The following is a 20,314-nucleotide window of genomic DNA, read 5'->3' as shown; positions in this document are numbered from 1 at the left end:
AATACATAAATAATTAATTAAATGTGTCAATAATTAATTAAATGTGTCAATAATTAATTAATTACATGTGTCATAACTATTTATTTAATTAATTCCAATTTTAATTAATTATTGCCACATTTAATTAATTATTTAATGGTGTATTTAATTAATTCATTATGGCAGTCCTGGCGTTCCATAGGGTTCCCACCTACATGTAGAAAATTGAATATCCCACAGCACCTAGGCCAGGGATCTTTAACCTGCTGTAAAGCCACATGTGGCTCTCTGGCCCCTCCACTGTGGCTCTTATAAGAGCAAGTAAGTTATGTTTTATTATAAAGACAACAAGAAAGGGTTCTGTTAGCAGTTTTTGTTTTTTATGAAATATATGCATTCACAGAAAGTACAAGGCTTTTAAGAGTGATTTAATGTTTCTTAGCTTCAAAACTATTTGCTGTAAATTTCAGGTTGGTTTCCCATCTTTCCTAATTTTAAATTTTTATGGAAATGACTCACTTAGCTGGCTTCATTTTAACAAATACTTTTTCCAGATGTAAAGGTTAGGTGATTCATTTTGTTCTAAAATCTAAAGATAAACATTTTTATTTACATTTCAATAGCTTTCATGTTACAACAACTCATTTTGCAGATATTTATAAGCTTTCTTTTTTAGCCTCGAGGAGTTGACCTGATGCAAGTTATTGAAGGCTTCAGACAGCGATGGGGGTTGAGTCACTTTCCCATCACTGCTCCTGAGGACAATCACTGTGATTAATTCAACTGCAAAGGTTGGCACTCTGTCATCCTTCAGGGCATCATCGACCATCAGTTCTGGTAAGCATACTATGATCTACTCATTATGAAAAACTGAAAGGAAAAAAACATACATTTTAATGCCTCAAACGTTTATACAGAGCTGTGTAGAGTAGCCAAAACTCTAGTATTGTAGCTCCACAATACCATTTCTACATAGAAGCAAAAAGTAGTAGTTGCAAGTAACTGTTTGAACAGTACTGTGATGATCTTTTTGTGTTGTTTTCCTTCAGTTTCTCTGCTTTCAGGAATCTGTTTCCCTGTGCATTTAAACTCACTTTACTTGTATTGTTTTTTTATGGAACATATTTTTTAAATGATTACCATTAAATCAATGAGTGACCCTTTATAAATATTTCATAAGTAATCAAGTGTTGCTTAATGTAGTGGTGAACAGTTACTTTTTCACTAATACTATAATAGTAACAAAAATATGTTGCAGTAAAACTCTTAAAAACTTTTTGAAAAAGTTTCCATAATGAAATGTACCCACCTCACCATCAGCTTTCATAGATTTTATTAGAACATTTTGCATTTTCTTGCACCCATACCCAGACCAAACAGTATCGTTTGACTGATGGCCCAATTTTGCTTTAAGTTATAAAGTAAAGTTATTGTGTTATTTACATTTGGCCTAATAATGATGGTAAATGGCCTGTATTTATATAGCGCTTTACTAGTCCCTAAGGACCCCAAAGCGCTTTACACATCCAGTCATCCACCCATTCACACACTGGTGATGGCGGCCACAGCCACCCTGGGCCGCACTGACAGAGGCAAGGCTGCCGGACACTGGCGCCACCGGGCCCTCTGACTACCACCAGTAGGCAACAGGTCAAGTGTCTCGCCCAAGGACACAATGATTGAGACTGTCGGAGCCGGGGCTCGAACCAGCAACCTTCCGATTGCAAGGCGAACTCCCAACTCTTGAGTCACGATCGCCCCAATGATCCTTATTGCTGTTTTAGAGAGGAGTGATGCTTCAAAGGATAGTTATAGATTTCTGTCAGAATCTGCAGATTACACAGTACAAATAAGATGTTGACGTTTCTCCAACGTTGTCTTCCCAACAGTTTCACTGACATCTACACTGTTTGGCCAGGAAGCGTTCGCGATGCCAGGGTTCTCAAGAATTGTGAGATATACACAATGGCAGAGAGAGGGGAGCTATTTCCACCAGTCAGTATCTTTGAACACAGTGAATTGTAATTAAAATTATTTTACCATTCTTCCTTGTTCATGTGTGTCACCTTGTAGTCACATTATCTTAGGTTACAGAAGAAATCATGGGTGTTGAAGTTCCAGTCATGCTGCTCAGTGACCCTGCAGATCCCCTGCGAAGCTGGCTGCTGAAGGGATACGCAGATACAGGAACCCTAACTGAAGAACAACAATACTTCAACGAGCGACACAGCAGAGCCAGGATGACAGTGGAGTGTGCATTTGGCCGACTTGAGGGTCGGTGGAGGTGCCTTGGGAAACATCTTGATGTGGACAGCCACACTGTTCCCACAATAATAAGTGCATGCTGCACACTCCACAGTTTGTGTGAAAAACATGATGAAGCCTACAATGAAACTGATATAGCTGTTCTGCATGATTCTAGAGGTACCGAAGGAGGCATCTTACCAGATGTTCAGCCAATGGGAATCAGAGAGGTGCTGACCCAGTTTTTTCATGGTCAACGTCAAGGCACAAAAGCCGGGGTTTCACCTCATGGTCAATAAAGCTGAGCTTGAACTTTAAGTGGTGCATTCACAAAATGTCAAATAAAGTATTCAAAGTTATTTTTGTATGAAAAAATAACTTTTTTCATAAAAAGTTATTTTGTTATGAAACACACATCAAACTTTTTATTTAGTATGACCCGAACTCTTCCGTGGCATGCATTTTAAATTTCTCTTTGATCTTTGGGTATATTGGGACCCGATGAATGTAAAAACAAAGAATTACCAGATTTTTTTTTTTTACCTGACTTTTTGAGATCCACATATGAGGATATTCGTTTAAAATTTTGATAGAACAGTGGCAGTATAACGTCCTCTTAAGTGGATATCAGGCTCCTGTAGAGCAAAATTAAGTATTTTGGTCTAGACAACCCAAAATGTGATGTCCACATATGTGGACGCCAGGTCCTAGGAGGTTAAAGTAGTTTAAGCCTGTTCATCTGGGGGAGGGAAGGGTGACTTTATAGGCCTGGTTAAAGGATGCATGCTGAGCCTGATCTCGAGGGTTTGGTCGTTCTGGTCTAAAGGGCTGACTCGGATTGTGAGATGGTGGAAGGGCATTACCAAAAGGAAGAGGTTGAACTAAATCTTGTTGGAAAGACAGAGACTGATTGGACATATCAAATGGTGGAGACTGAGATAAAGTCATGGGGTATGGAGGGGAATGAATGAGTGAAGATTGTGTTGGGCAGTAAAGATGTGGAGCTTGTACTGCCTGCTGGTAGAAAGGTGGTTGTTGGCGTGTGATAAGCTGGGTCAACATGGAGGGAACTTTAAGATCGTGCTCATGCTGAGCTGCTTGCATCTTCAACAGAAGCTCCGACTCATCATTCTTCAAGGCGTTTGTAATCGTGTCCGCAAATATTTCCAAAGTTGACTCCATCTTTGACTTTCTCTTCCTGCTCTTGGGAGATGTATGTGTAAAGAGAATAGTTGTTTGTGTTATTTCAACAAAAGGATAATTTTTATGTTCAAGGATAGAGGGAATTTTCATATGCAGTTCTTGTACACACCTTGGAGAAATGAGAACATCACCAAAATAGTATAGGTCAGAAATTAAGAGTGTAGTGTATTTGATCATTTGGGTCAGCTCACGGTTTTTATTTGAAAAACATTGCACAATCTACAGTATGTCTTACATTACAATCTCTCCCTTCTCTCTCATTGACAAAATGAGTAGTATTAATTAGAAGATACATGTGTGCTTTATCCATGCTTAGGAATCCAGAGTAAAATTGAACTCTTAGGGATGCATTATTTTGCCTTGTGAGGTCTCGACATGACACTTTACTTGAAAAATGTTTTTTCTAATAGGATAATGAAAAGTTTGCAACAACAATTTTCTATTTAATATATGGGTTACTTACTTCTGGTGTATGCATTCTTGTTTATGCATTCTTTATCTGCACTGACTGCAGATGAACTTTCCTTTGAGGCAGAATCAAATTTCAGCAACACAGGAGTACCATCACCCAGTGTACAGGCACCTTTTGAAAATACAAATATACAATCATACAACCTATTAAAATGCTATGTACATGGTTACAGCTGATGTAGTTCAGCCTTCATTTATAATTTCGCTATTGCTGACATATAGAATGTTCTCAATTTTTGTTCAGTAATTTATTCAGTTATGTTATGTGTTTAGACGTGGGTTATACAGAACGTTTAATGTAACGTTACTTGCACCCACAATTTTATTCTCCACACATGACTACAACAAAGTACAAGTTAGCATACCTTTTTCACTGTTGAGGCTGAAAGCTGGACTAGCGATAGCCCTGGACTTTCAGGCTGTTCTTCGGCTGTTTCAATGGAGCTATCGATCAGCTCTATTGGCTGACAAATGGGTTTGTCGCCCAAAACACAGTCAAGCTCATCATGAAACGGCAGGTGACTCGACCACGTCCGCTTTGTTTGTTTATATCTTTAGCTTCTTTAAACTTGGCTCTGAGGCTCTTCACTTTCCTCTGACACTGTAGCCACGTTCACCTGTGTCCAACCATTTCTTTGGCAATGCACTCAAACACAGCCCGGTTACAATACCACGCTTCAAGTTTAGCTTGAATAGAATTGTCTCCCCATATGCTAATCCAGACCTTCCCAAAGTGTGGGGCCCGCCCCCTAGGGGGGGGTCGCAGATCCATTGCAGGGCGCGGTATGAAAAGGGGGGGGAAAAAACCCAAATGCTTGGACACTGCTAGCACGGGGGCCACAGAAACGCAAAGCAGGAGATGAAGCATGGCTGAATATGTTTCCAAACCAACTTCATTCTGAGCCAAAGACTAGAAAATATGGTGACGCAAATCTTCTCTTTGGTTTCACCTGCACAAGTGCTGAGGTAGGTCTCCCTGCAGGATTGGTTTTCGCTGGGCTCTTCAAATCCCGGACAAACAGGATCCCACAGCTGTTTGTTTTTCAACCCATTTTGCACAGAGAGGCATTTTTTGAAAAATATTGATAGCATTGTTGAACATTATTACACAGGAAAAAAACAACTACACGTAAAATAATGACACCGTGACGCCTCTGCCTTTGTAAATGGAGGGACAGTGACTGCGTGTAAAACCTGCAGACAGTCAGATTAACAGTATTTTGTCTCTATCATTCTGCAGTTCATCTCATGTAAACAATAACGTGGCCACAGCGTGATGTGGAAAAAGGCTCATACCTTTGACGTTGTGTGACGAACTCTGTATTCCTCGTCCACACGTAAACGCAAAAAAGGAGTTTAAAAAATCTCAGTTTTCGGTGATTCGAAACACCGTTTACGTGTGAACGAAACAGCTGCGTGTTCAAAAATACCCGTGTAGGTGCGGACGCAGCGTAAGAGAGTTTGGAGATTATTTTATTACTACCTGCAGATTACTTGTATTTGCTTAATTGTTTACTAAATGTTTGAGGTGTGAAATAAACCGCAATGGAGAAAAATATGGGTGCGTGTGGTTGGAGGATGTGTTTGTGCGCGCGTGCACGCGCCGGAGGGGGGAAACATTTTTCTTGCAAAACAAAGGGGGGCCTAGCAAAAAAAAAATTGGGAACCACTGTGCTAATCAAGTCCAAAACCTCAGTTTCTGTCCATTGACTCGCTCCGTCTACAGTTTCCGCCGCCATGCTTTCTCGTTTGTCTTCTCCGGCGCTGATAATTGGCGTCTGTCTTGTGTCAGTGACGTAAAAGACGGATTTAATGCGACATGACCGTTCAAACAGCAGTCGCTTTCTAAAACATCAAAAACATGCTCCATAAAGCACCCCTCCAATAGCCAAACCCATCTGTTCTCTGATTGGATAGTTAAATTTGTGATTGACATGACATTGGCCAATCAGATGAAAGGAAGAAAAACGGGGTCAAAATTTGTACATGTAACTTGATACTTGAGTGCAGAGTTTCACACATATTTTTTGGCTAAGTCCACACACAAAATCTTTTTACACATACAAATCCTGATTTACAAGTACAAAATATTTATGACCACAATTTGAGCCCATGAATATTTCCCAGCGACAGCAGAAGTGAACAGCTGGATGAGAAATCCATTCAGCATTAAAGCCTCTGACATGCCCGAGGATTTCACAGTTGTTGAGCAGGAGAGCTTTACAGAACTATCTTGTGATGAGACACTGAAGTCTGCTTTCAGAAATCAGACATTGTTTGAACTTTTGGATGCAGCTGCGCAGCAAATACCCTGCACTTTCAGACAAGGCTGTGCGCGTTCTCCTCCCATTTGCGACCACATATTTTTTTTGAGAAGGGCTTCTCTTCACTCGCCTTCATAAAGACAAAATATAGAAACAGATTTGATGCTGAATCCAACTTGATGCTGAAGCTGACCTCAATCGACGCAGACATCACAGAACGCCATGCACATCCCTCTCATTAGGTATGAAGACCAAGTAACAACAAAATTTTAATGTTTTGATTGTTTCCATGTAGCTGTTTGTCACGGTCTGCAGAGACAGGCTGTGTGGTGGTGTGTGTGATGGACCCAGGTGCGTACACAAGTGAGTAGACGGGAGTGAACTTAACAGAAAGCGAGCCTTTATTATGGCTGAAGACAAAGTGTACAAACACAGCAGGGATAGCGTGACTAAACTAGACTATAACTAAACTGGGAAAACTAGTACTGTGACAAACTAAGAAAACTCGGTCATGGAGGCGAGAACACAGACGACGCGACACAGACTGCATGAAACACAGAGACTAAATACACATGAGGGATGATCAGGGGAAGTGGCCACAAATGGGAGCACAGCTGACACACATGAACCTAACGACAGGACAGGAGAAGTGAAACTGAATACACTGACATTGAATACAGACTTTCAAAGTAAAACAGGAAACATGGAGATTAGACATGACAAGAACTAAATATAACCACGCAGACATGACGCATGAACCGGGGAGACTTAGTACAGGGGGAGATGACATAAACAACTAAGGAACAAAACTAAACTGCAATCTAGAAATTAACCAGGTGAACTAAGCTAGGTGCAAATGAATACAGAAGATACATGGAACTCAAATACTGGGTCGCTTGACCCAGGACCATGACACTGTTGTTATTATATCCCTTTTGCTGTCAATGTTTTCATGCAGTACACTTGTTAGCAATCTTGCTAAGTGTTTCAGTGCAGTACATTTACACATCCTGAATGTGTGAATGCAGTGCACTTCATATTGTCACTTGATGGGTGTTTCAGTCAAGTACAGTTGCGACTTTTTATGACAGTTAAAATAAATAACATTCTTATAAGAAATAAAATTGTCTCGTGTAAACTGTATATGTTGTTAAATAGGTCTATACTATTGTATTTTAATGTCGGTCATAATGGTGGTACTTCAAAAGCCATATATTTTCTGAGGTGGTACTCGTTGTAAAGAGTTTGAGAACCGCTGCCCTAATATAATAGGCTGATGAAGGTTTCCACTTTTTAATAATCCCACCTTCACCCCAAAAGATTCATCTGCATGGAGCCATTCGGTACATGGAGAGAGGTAGGAAGTCCTCTTCCCTTTTTTGGGTGGAACAGCCAGGCCCCCCCAGTTCTCAACTGCATCTTCATCAGCCAGAGGAATGTTTGTGGCAGCATCAGATCCCACAAACGGGTGAGCATCTATTTTCATTTTGTCTTCTGCACTGCGAGTCGTCATGGAGCCAGAATTGGCATCTGTGACTTACAGTGATTGTTGCCTCATCTTTGATCTTTTGCAGAACAAATCCGCATATTTCCTTCGATGAAGGAAAGATGATGAGCAATAAAGGGATTGACACAAACAGGCAAGTTTTCGTGTTTGAACTCAGCTTCAACAGTGGCTGAACTTGCTGTGATGCTGGTGCTTTGGAAGAGAGGGACCATTATTCCTGTCCAGAGTGGCAAGTAACTTGCCAGTCTTATTATATGAGGAATAATCTCAGGGAGAAAGTGAATATTATCTCTATCCTCGTTTGCTGCAGCAGGTGATCTGCTCTCCTCACATATTTCTGTTACCCAGTGTCGTAGGTCAGTCTGGATCTTATCAACTATCTATGAAGCGCCTTGAGGCGACTTTTGTTGTGATTTGGCGCTATATAAATAAAATTGAATTGAATTGAATTGAATCAACTGAATCCAATCTCTCACTTTCCTCTGTCTGTTCATCTGGAATGATGATGGAGTCTTGAGGAATTTGGGCTTTCAGGTATTTCTTGCAGCTTTCTGAAGGAAGGGCGGCTCCTTCATCACGTTCTGCCTCACTGAGGGCCACAACAGTGATAGCATGTAGGAGCTGTTTTGCATGGTCCAAACATTGAGACTGAAGAAGTTTTGCTAATGACCTGACAAAGAAATCTTTAACACGATGTGTTTTCTTCTTCAGGCAGTCCCACTGGCATATCATCTTGATGCCGTGCACAACATCAACCCTGATAAAACAAGGGGGGACTTTGGCAGACTGGGTTCCAAGAAGGACATGAAAGCATTCATTAAGGTAGGACTTCAGATCAGGATGAGCAGGGAAATCCTTGACCAGAGCTCCCAGAGTAAAGTCACTCCCAGCTTCCTTTGGCACAGGTGCACCTGCACGAATCCATTCTGTCAACCAGTTTATGATGGCATTAACATCATGTTTCTCTGACAGCATTTGCACCACTGGGACACTGAGGCAATTGTTTTCTGTCAGAATGCCTTGATAAAGGAAGATATGGCCATTTGGTGTCAGCGGTTTTCTCACAACTTGCATCAAACACACAGTTGGGGGAGATTTTTTTGACAATGTCTTGTAAACATGCATCTGAGTTTGACTCCAGTAGTGACAGAAAAACTTGTCCAGTCCAATATCTCGGATGCTACCACTGTGAGGAACACTATATTTTAATAATTGCAGAGATGCAATGGGGTCCAAGTCTATTCTCTCTTGTTTGGTTTTTCGCACAGTGGCCAAATTTGGAAAGTGGCTTGGCTCAGGATCTCCAACATCCATCAAATCTGCTGCCTGCGCTGACCTCCATACAGCTGGTTCCATTCTGCCCTCACACAACTCTTTAGCGATCTGTTCACGCAGGTTTTCAGACATGAACTGCTTGGAGTGGCAAGTGTGCAAGGAGAGATCTGTATTTCTCATGAAACACTGGAGTTCAATTGAACTGTTAACTGCCGTCTGTCTGTCACATGACATTTCTTACTGGCCATGACACTCCTTACAGCACAAGAGTAGACCACTTTGGTCCATTATCGAGCAGTCTGGGATGTTGACCTTTGAATGACCTATAAAATAAAGTGTAATATCTCAAAAATCAAAGCAGCACAAACGATAATTTTACCTGCACAAATCTGCACAAACGAAGTACTAACTGCTCCGCCTACTTGCCTTTACTTTTCAAGTGGGTGGGTACCTGTGTCGATTATTGGTATAGGTGTGAATCCAACTTGGTCTTTTTTGTTGTGACCTAAAACCATATCAGAAATAAATAAATGCCACTTCACCTTAAAAGCCTTTTTAATTGTGTATTTTTTTCACAACTGTTTTTTTCCCAGTTAAACAGATATTAGTATGGTGACTTCAAAGAGACTTGACTGCAGAACAATGTGCATCTTCAACAAACTGGTTTGGTGAATCACGTTTTTTCTGAATTCTTAGTCAAAATCCTTGCTGTGTTTGGGCTTACATAGGCCTGCTGCAAGGACCTAAACGCAGGACTCGGAACATGGAGGAATGAACTGAAAGAGGCAGCTTTACTGTGCTGAAAAACTCAGATGCCAAAATGCAGGGAACAGAACATATAAACTGGGAAATAGGGAACTAACATGAAAACTTGAGACCTACGAAACTAAAGACTAAAAAAACTAACAAATTACACTTTAACCAGGAGCACGGAGGAATTACACACCTGTGTGAGGGTACGATGCAACAACAACTGTCTGGGAGAACCGAAAGAGCCAGTTCTCTAAAAAGAGCCGGAAATCCCATCACTACGCGATAAGGATCCGGCTCGTGTCGTTCACGTCAAAGATCCGGCTCTAAGAGCCATTTCGTTCGCGACCGACACATCACTACTGGGAAGACAGGACTAAAATTCACAAGGGAGAAATCAGGGAGTGGGAGACAAAGCTGGAAGTAATCAGGCAGACGGGGAACAGAAGCTGAACACAAAACACCACTATCAAAATAAAACAGGAAGCACATGACAGGGACAGAGGCACGGACTCGACACCGAGTTTTTTTTAAGCATTGTAAATCTTGTATTTTGGTCCCTATCTTTTCAAAGATAGCGGAAAAGTGGGTTGTGAATTCTATCAATGAGCATCTTAATGATTCCAACCCGGTTTGCACCCTATGCAATTCAGATTTCACACTCTTCATTCAACTGAAACGACTGTCTGCTTTTGTTCAGATGGTGAAGTCTTATTTAGACAAGAGCCGTTATGTTGCGGCTGTTTCTGTTGATTTTAAGCATGCGTTTGAGTTCTTATCTAGACTGTCAACATTTAACTTTAGTAATCACACTGTTAAATGGATACAGTCTTATTTATTAGATAGAAAACAATGCGTGCAAATAAAGAATAGTAAGTCACCCCATCTTCACTGTACGAAAGGTGTACCTCAGGGTTCAATTCTAGGCCCCCTGTTATTTTCACTCTATGTAAATGACTTGCCCAATGTGTGCAAAAATGTGGACGCGATCGTGTATGCTGATGATACGGTAATTTCTCCACAAGCCAAAGCTGCTAATTTTGCAGCCCATCAGCTTTCATTGGAATTACGCGATTTACAAAAATGGCTGAATGACTCATGCCTGTGCCTTAATTTTTTAAAAACGTATCATTGTGTTTTAGTAAACCTAAAACAACCGTGGCTGCATAAAAGTTTGATTGAGTGCACAAGAACTAATTAATGTTGAGGAATTTAAGTATTTTTTGAGTGCTACTAGACTTGAAATTATCCTTTAAAAAAACCGTTAAAGAGTAGCAAACTGTAAATGTTAATATACGGAACTTTAGACATATTCGCACTTCATTAACAGACACAGCAGCGATTACATTACTCTATGATACTGGCTCATACTCCATACTGTATTACAAGTTGGTCTTATACGAGTCTTGCTTCTATTGGGCCAATTTAAGTATGCTACAAAAGAGCATTGAAAATATTAGACAAGAAACCTTTGTCATACTACCATTGTCAAATTTTAGATAAATACAAGTTTTTAAATTTTATCAATTTCAAATTATTTAAATGTGCCTGTCTGATCTACAAGGTTATACATGGTGGGGCGCCTCCACCAATGAGTGATCTTATTAATCTAAAGTCTAGCAGTGTTGCCGGGTCTCGACTGACTGGAGCCACTGTGAGAGGTGATTATGAATTGGCATTTAGACGGACCACCTTTTCACAGACTGCTCTGTCATATCAGAGAGTGAGCTTCTGGAATAGTCTTCCACTGTCAGTGAGGGAAAGGACAAGCCTCCCTATTTTTAGGAGTAATTTAAAAGGGTGGCTGTGATCATGTTTAATTAATCATGGTTATATATTGCACGTGAAATAGAGTTATAGCATTACAAAAAAGGACACAGTTATTAGTGTAATGGGTCAGTGCAATATCAGGACAGGACTTATGTGCAATATAACTGGTGTGTTTCCATTATTGTTTTCTATATTGGCCTATGTTGTCCACTCTTGTTGTCATTGTTTGTTCTAATATAATGTGATCACTGTTTTTGTCCTTGTCTCTATATACATGGTCTGTAAATGATCTGTATGTTTTTATACAGAGGGTCTGCTGATGAAAATGAGCCAAAAGCTGTTGTTATGGTCTGGGTGAAGCACCTGTGTTCCTGGTGTCTTCACCCCTGGGCGGGGCCCCTTCGTTTCCACCGACTAGCTGCACCTGTGAGCAATGAGGCTGCAGAGATATAAGACCAGCAATCCACCATTGCCAGATTGTCCGTGAATCTGCATTAGTGAAGGTTATTGCAGTAGTTGAATGTTGCCATTGTTTTAGTGGAATTAATTCTGGGCTGTTTGCTCACAGTCAAGCCTCCAGATGACAGGTTGCCTTTACCTCACTGTGTTTGACTGCTGGATTACTTGCAGCTCCACTAGATATGCTCACCTGCCCAGCACATGGACCGTGCACTAAGATCTCTCTTTGTTTCCCGCAGACCGTCTCCCCCTCTGTTTCGCCTCTGCCTGTAGAGAGTAAGGCTACGTACATGAGTATGTTTCAAAATGGAGATTTTCAGGGTGTTTTGTTTTAACTCCCGTCCACACGTGAAGTTTTGAAAAAAAAAAATCTCCGTCCACATGAAAACACTAAAATGAAAGTCTAAACAGAGTTTTGTGCCCTCACAACCTGAAGTGCTTCTGAAAAGTTTTTGTTTTTCTGAAAAGGGATAATTTTGGGTTACTTTTCATGTTCCAGTGCTTCAAATGTTAATCACCAAAGAGAGCATTTTGGTTCATCTACACTGACAACCTAGGAATGAACAAAATACATACAGCATACATAAATGTAATTTTTTTTTAAAAAATTTTTTTAAAGTGAATTTATTCAAAACCGACTTCGGGATTTGGGTTGTGAGAGCGTCTGTGTTGAATGTAGAAGTCACGTAAGAAGTTCACTCTGACGCCTCTTTCTACATAGTGACAGTAACTGTGTGTGTATATGTAAGCATGTAAAATTGCAGATGGTCAGATTAACAGCAACAGTATTTTGTCTAAAGCCCGCAATTGTAGAAATGTATCTCATTTCAACAATAACATGGCGCACAGAATGACGTCAAAAATGATGCACACCTTTTGATGCAAAAACTGAGTTTTCGAAAATCTCCACACTGGCAGGAAAAAAGTGTCTTCAGTGACCCCAAAATGCTTTTTACGTGTGGACAAAAGGCCCAAACGCATAGAAAAATCTGCGTTTTGAACGATACCCGTGTACGTGTGTAGCCTGAGACTGTTTACCAATCTGACTTTTTCTGGGAATGTAACCGACCTCCTTGTGTCCTTATTTCAGTGACGTCCCTTTCTCTTCCACCCCAATTCCGGGGTTCCTGCTCTGGATGTTACCCAGTGTTGCCCCCCCATCTCCATCTCCATGACAGCCACGCCTCCCTCGTGTACTCCCTCACTGACCATTTCATGTGTAATACTGATTGTGTGACCCACGTAGTGCTTCTCCCAAGAGGACAGCTGCTTCTCCCAAGAGGACAGCATCAATGATATTTGTCTTGAGTGTTTTGTGTTATCCTCGTGTAACATTCAGAGGTCGTAGGAAATCTGAGCTTACCTCTCATTCATAGTTTGTCTCAGGGACATTCATAGTTGTTGGCTGTTTCTGCCTCAGCTTTTTCGCAGCACGACGTGTTGATAATTGATCAGAGATGATAGTTGAGCTATTGGTTGAAGTCTACAATGATCTGAAAGCCTCCAGTCTATATTTAAGTTGTCATCCTGAGTTCACGCCAAATCACGTAATCACACCAAAGCATCGTTTTTATTTGCATTTTTCTCCTGTCTGTTCTGTGACGTACTGTAAATAAAGTTTTGAACTCCTTCCTTCACGTCACGTGGGTCTGAGTGGACGTGACAGCTATCATCTGGCATATTTACATTTGTTAAAATGTTCATTAATATCTATCGTCCCCCTTTTAAATTAAATAAAAAATTTTTTTAAAAAGGGTCACCAACCCAGATCCGTGACAACTGTAGCTCGTCTAGCTGTAATGTTCAGATTTGTTATACTGGCGTGCTCTTACACTACCACAACCTCGTCTTTCTGTGGGGAAATGGTCAAACAACTGTTTGAGAACTTTTGAGATTGCATGCCTCAGCAGAAGGAAAACTTAAAACTGAATCAGGTACACACAAAGGCAAAGATCTAATTTCAAAACAAAAGTCCTTTTATTGTAAAAGATAATTTAATAACGGGATTTACACATTTGTTGACATTTGTAAGGAATTGTTCTTACGTGTGTCTTGAGAGTGACTGACTAACTTCAGTCACGGTTGGAATTTGGTATTGGACTGGTAATCATCAATATTGGCTTGTCCTGTACATTTTATAAAAAAAACAAAAAACAAAACCTAAATGCAGCTTCATGTTGGTATTTATGGTTTAAATACAAATCAAACTGCCGGGAATGGACTTCAGCCCCCTACCTGCAGGTAAAAGCATTTGGTAAAAGTTACAGGCGCCTGTGGTATCAGTTATAACGGCACAACAATGCATGCAACAGCTAGGAGCTGCAAAGATGGCATAAAGCTGCAATGCCCACAGCTCAACACAAGCACTAACATAACCCAGTATATGACACACAGGACGCCCAGGGTTTTTTTCGTGGCTGTCTTAGGAACCCTTATCCGTACTTGTCCTTTGTCCTCTTCCGAATTGTCTTCCTGTGGTTGTGGTTCTGGCACCACCAGCACCTTCATCCTGAGGGAGGCTCCCCATCTGGTACAAATATGAATATAAATATGTTTGTAAGTAAAATTGGTCTATTTAGCACTTTTTAAAACAGGAAGTTATTTCAAAGTGCTTCACATGGGAATAAAAGCATATCAATCGAAACCATAAAACACTATAAAGAGGGTATAACAGCATATCCAATAAAACTGTTTACTACACATGAATATTACCTAAATGCCTGTCTCAACAGATGTGTTTTGAGCTGTTTTTTTTTTTTTTTTTAAAGTAGCTGCAGAGTTGATGGTGCGTCGCGGGGAGGTAAACTGTTCCACAATATTGGAAGGTTTGAAAAGAGCGATCTCCCTTCGTTTTCAAACGGCTCTGTGGAATGGTTAGAAGACCACTATCAGTGGATCTAAGGAGCCGGTTTGGAGAGTAGGGTTGGAGAAGCTCAGTGATATAAGTGGGGCCTCACCTTGTAGGGACATGTAAAAGTGAGGATTTTAAACTGATATCTGTACTCAACCGGAAGCCAGTGCAAGGATTTTAACACAGGGTGATATGGGAGAATTTATGACTGTGGGATAAAAGCCTTGCTGCGGCATTTTGGACCGTTTGGAGGCGATTTAGGGAAGCCTTAGACAGACAAGAAAAGAGTGCGTTACTGTAATCTAAACGAGAGGAGATGAAGGCATGGACAAGCATCTCCAGTTCACCGTTGGATACAATAGTCCTGAGTTTGGCAATGTTTCTTAGATGAAAAAAGCAGGAGCGGGTCACAGACTTGATATGAGCATCAAACGACAGTGATTGATCAAAAATGATCCCAAGATTCCACTGATTTTATCTTGGAAAAATCCTAGAAAGTCATTGCAGTGCTTATCTGAAAAGACAGGTGTGCACGGAGTTGTGGGGGAGACTATGTTATTTACTGTGTCGAAGAGAACCTTAGGATTTCTTTTTCCTACTGCGAGTAGTTCAGAGAAATAAGTGGCTCTCGCATCTTTCACCATGTTTTTGAAGGTAGATAATAGTGGAGCTTATGAACTTCAAGTTTTGTGGCTTTCCACAGGCGCTTAGTTTTACGGCAAATTCACCTAAAGCTGTGAATAGCTTCTGTGAACCAGGGCAGGGATTTAGTAGTGCTGCCGTTTGTTCATGTTGGACTAAAAGATTATATATGAAAGGAGTGCAACCAATCAAAACTCTCACTTTTGGGATTCGGGGCACACATACCTTGTTATTCAGACACTGGGAGAGCCATCTTTCTAGAAGCTTCTCTGGTCCTGATGACTCCTGCTCTTCCTGGTCAGATCCTTGATTGTCTTTGTCCTGCATAGATTCTCTGTCCTCTCTCCTTTTCACTTTCTTTGCTGCATATGTTGAAAATGCATTCGTTGTCAGTGCTCAGCTCTGGAGGGTGTCCTCTGCAGGGTCCTTAAGCTGTGCAAAGCAATATTGCTCATTATTAATAAATGTAAGTGTACAGATAAATGTATAACATAAACAGGTCTGACTTGTTTAAATAACCTTGGTAAACCCTTTTGGCTGTGATGGCATCACAGCACATAAATGTTGCCACTGTGTCGTTAAGTTTTACGTCCCAACTGTTGCTTGGCCGGGAAGAATAATTAATGTTTTAAAAAGAAACCACATGAATAAATTCCATGACACTTCAACCCTACTTCATAGTATGTCTAAAAAATTAAAGGTTTTCTTACATAAGTGCTACTGGAGAAATATAGCATGTTGAATGTGGGTGCAGTCCCCATATTCATCTTCTCCCAGGCTGCCTTGAAATTTCCGGTAGCTTATGATGAACACCTCCATTGGAACTGTGGGGAAAAAGTAGATGCCTCCGAACTGCCTTCAATATTTTCTCTAATAGCTGTAACGCTGCAACCAGGCGTGCTCGTTCCTATAGAGGGACCGCTGCTTGCCCATGGTACTTTTGAGTCTTGTGCTGTTCAACCTAATAAATCAAAAGACATGTTCATTCTCTCTGATCAGCTGACTAAACAATGTATATGCCTCTTAGGTAACTATAACTCTTATAGTTTTCGTACTTACGGATGATGTGGGCACCATGCTTAGTTTTTTTCTACCGTTTAAACCCCCTCTGATTCACTGATAACACAGCCCCCCCATTCCAAGGGCTTTCCCTCTATAAAATACCACTGTGCAATACTTCATTTTCTCTCTATCTCATTGTACATCTAAATATTCTATTCCTCAATACTCATGTTGATGGCCACACCCTTTCGGTGGCCAGTTATGGAAATGATGTATCCACCCAACCGTCCAAAAAACAATTTTACTTTTGATCCGATCTGGGGTTGCTTCTCGAGTTTATCTGTAGAAGCAGAAATAGAACATTGTATGCATTAGCATGTCATGCTAATACATATAGTGCATTTACATGTGCAGTTCTTTTGTGCAGATTATAGAGGGACTTTATAAGCACCATTTCTCAAGGACCACAAGAGCACCACAAAGCACCAAACACATTTTCCAGAATAACCATACACACAAACCCAGTTTTCAGTTCCAAGTCCCTGTAATGTGTCATGAGACCTGGGGTTAAAGTCCCACCCCCTGGTCGCCTCTACATCACAGCTAAGAGAAGTTCAAAGGTCTTAAAATCAAACAAATGTGATAAAAAAATATTCAAAGTGATAAAACAGAGCTTTTCTCTATTTCCACTAATGCAAACGTGCTGATCATTTCAAAGAAGAAGTTGAATAAAAAAAAAAAAGGTTAATTACAGTACATTAACATTAACAGTAATCCTAGTGGATATAACACTCTCCTTTATGCTGTTTCGCAGATAAACCTGTGTCTTACCAAATCTTTTATGTTCTGAACTGTTCTTCCTGCCAACACTGGTTCCTCTGCCAGTTTCCAATGACTGCATTCATTTCTGGTGGCCAGTTTCCCTTTGTTTATGTGGTCATTAAAATGCTTCATCACTGCAGCAACCTCAGCCTTGGACCACCTTTTTTATGGGAGCTCTTCTTGAATTACGGGCTTGAGCAGCATTTTTATCTGGAAGAAGCAGAAAATTGTTGGAATATCCAGCAACTGATCTCCTCAGTTTTAAACATTTGTTGATTGTTGTTAAAAGAAGGGATGCTACCCTCTCCCAACTTCTGAGGTGTGTTGCTACCATCAATATCAAAATGAGCTAATGTTCGCTTTAAATATTACATTGTCTCATTTTAGACATTTGATACATTTTCAGTGTTCTAGTGTGATAAAAGATAAGTTGAATACAAGTTTTGTGATGCATGCTCAATCATTAAGCCAAGTTCGTCCCAAAAGGTTGATTCTGTTCGTCTGGACGCAGCGTTTCGTGACGTTCCTCCCACTGAAAACAATATGTCCAGATGAACAGAATCAACCTTTTGGGATTTACTTACCTTAATGATTGTGCATGCATCCTGTGAGCACCATAGTATGTCTTGAAATAGTCAGGGGACACCCTGCCCTAAAAATGTTTGTCCGCTGTCCTTAACCTTGAGCTTCTGAAAATAATGGACTACATTTAATGGCTACAATGTGGTGATTCTGTTAAATCCCTTGAATTAAAGCTGAAAGTCTACACTTTTAATCACATATTGATTGATTAATTTTAAAATCCATTGTGGTGGTGTAGGTGTACAGAGACAGAAATACAATAAAATTACAAAGAACGTGTCCATCAGCTTAGGGAACCAACTGTACCTCATTTTATTGATTCTGTCTTATTCTATTTTAAATTATATTTTAAAACACATAAGGGTACTTAGACCTAAACTTCCCTTACCTTCAGAGGGAGCGGCAGTTTCATTGCTGTAGGCATCCATAGTAGCACTTCATTTGCTGGTTACACATTTTGATTAAGTTTTAATATTCGCAACAAACACATTTTATCCACTGAAACCAAAATAGTCATAACTTACCACAATCTCCAGTGTCTTGGACCTGCTCTGCGTTTGTGGACTCGGCGACTGCATGCACAGGCTCACGTGTACCACATGCCGACGTTGCGAGTTCTGTACCATCATCATCGGATTCAGTCCCACTCTCACATGATAAAATACAGAAGAAAGTTAATACTGGAAATAACACTTTTATCACGGTACATAGGTGTACATGGGCCACCACTCTGCTAAGTTGCAAAGTGATGAAAGAAAAGACTTCAAGAACCTTAAAACATGGACAATTCTGTTAATTGTCCGTGTTTTAAGGTTTTAATTCTGTTGATTAAGGATAATGTTCAACTCCTGCCTAGCCCTAATATTTGCTCCTTTCAATACAAACCTTGAATTTCAATCTCATCCAGTGATTTTCCCTGGATCATGGAAAGTCTTTTCTCCATTGATAAAAGAAGTTTGGAAATCTTGGCCAGCTGTGCTGCTTGGATTATCGTTATGAAATTTAATGTACTTCTAAGGTGGAAGGGGGGTTTTTTTTGGTCTTGTTTTACTCTTTTGCTTCGAGCACTATGTAAATGGAAAGATCTTTATTCTGTATTCATTCAGAGACTTGAATGCTAATGAAAAAGAAAAAGCTGTGGCTTCGTTCTCCAAGTAACAAAAGGCATTTGCTGCAGATTTTTGAAAGTAGTGAGGGAGAATCTGAACATCTTCTGTGAAGGGCAATGTTTATACTTTGTCTCACTCGATGTGTTCAAGGCACAGCGAGACAATTTGAGGCTTACAACTTCTTGAACGTGTCAATGGACTTGATTAGGGCTTAATCCTCTGCCATGAGGGCTCGACAATGGATAATGTCAGAGATTTTGTGTAGTGTATGTCCCAGTTTTTGTGCGAGGCTTGTGAATGACAGTGTCTCTTCAACGAAACCTGAAGCTTTCTTTACCGCTTGCACAACTCTCTGGAAGTTAGCAGACGTAATGGCTTTCTCCATGTTATGCACTAAGAATTCTGCACGCAGACACAACAAATATCCCACTTCACTAAGCTTCTGTCGAATATATTCTTACTTTGTGGGGCCTTTTCCGTGTCATCTTTTGGTTTGTTAATACATCTGCGGACATGTCTCCAAAGGTCCTTCCGAACATACATCCCTTGACAGTAAAAGCAATAAACAAACTTCCCTCTACTGCTTTAGTCTTGGGTCTTCTGTTCACTGTCATTGGTCCCATTCCACCATGCAAAACTGCATGGTGCTTAAAATTTCCCTTATTTCTCGATTTCTGTAACAGGATTTTATGCTCCAGGGAGGGAAAATACATGCACAACATCAGGAGCCATTTTGTGTGTTTTCAGGTTTGTGTTAGCTTAGCTTTTGAAATTTTAGTTTGTGGTTTGAGTGGAAAAATGATTGCCATTTTTGTGGCAAAGTCAGTTTTTCAGATTTAGTCTTGCAAAGCTCGGTTTTATCTTCTGGCTTTTCCTCGGTCAAGTTGTAGATGGAATTTGTTGAATCTGATTGTTCATTTGCTGTGGGGATGTCATCTTGGCATAGCAGATCTTTTGATGTGTTTGGCATAACTAGGGTGCTTGTGTCTGATGATGTCACTACAGAGATGAATACAGACCACACGGTTTTTATTGCCAAGAAAATGGTCCTCATGAACTTTAAAAATAATATAAATTCTAACCAATATGGAGACCATCTGATAGATCATATTTATCTTGATACAGCCTCTGCCACCACATTAGATCAATCCCTCTGGGCTCCTTTGATCAGCTCCATCACCTAGTGGGGGTGGGGAGTCATAGTTTTGTCCCGCCTTCGCTATTGTGGTTGTTTTGGGGGCAGGTACCAGCTTGAGGTGTCTGGGGATTCCCTAGGGATGTTTTTCCTGGAGGGCTCAATCCAGGGGCTGTGGTCATGACCTGGTTGGGGCTTCGGGTAGGGCTGCTCAATTAATCGAATTTTAATCACGATTACGATCTGGGC

At 40.5% G+C, this 20,314-nt stretch overlaps 1 long non-coding RNA gene across 2 annotated transcripts; it reads right to left on the bottom strand.

Moving 5' to 3' along the window:
- Positions 1 to 13,899: 13,899 nt before the first annotated feature.
- On the bottom strand, positions 13,900 to 20,307 carry LOC102307073. Of its 2 annotated transcripts, XR_317090.2 has the most exons (6): positions 18,346 to 20,307; positions 18,210 to 18,265; positions 17,249 to 17,449; positions 16,126 to 16,757; positions 15,641 to 15,847; positions 13,900 to 14,449 (listed from the first exon to the last, which is right to left on the bottom strand). It is a non-coding gene; the product is annotated as an uncharacterized LOC102307073 (long non-coding RNA). The 2 variants fall into 2 exon arrangements; XR_001337034.2 differs by lacking the exon at positions 18,210 to 18,265.
- Positions 20,308 to 20,314: the final 7 nt, after the last annotated feature.

This window comes from Haplochromis burtoni, unplaced genomic scaffold (assembly GCF_018398535.1).
Source record: "Haplochromis burtoni strain Fernald_Lab_line unplaced genomic scaffold, NCSU_Asbu1 Contig_341, whole genome shotgun sequence".
In the NCBI taxonomy this organism is placed as follows: domain Eukaryota; kingdom Metazoa; phylum Chordata; class Actinopteri; order Cichliformes; family Cichlidae; genus Haplochromis; species Haplochromis burtoni.
Note: the sequence above shows the minus strand (reverse complement) of the source record. Positions and strands in the feature narration are given on the sequence as shown.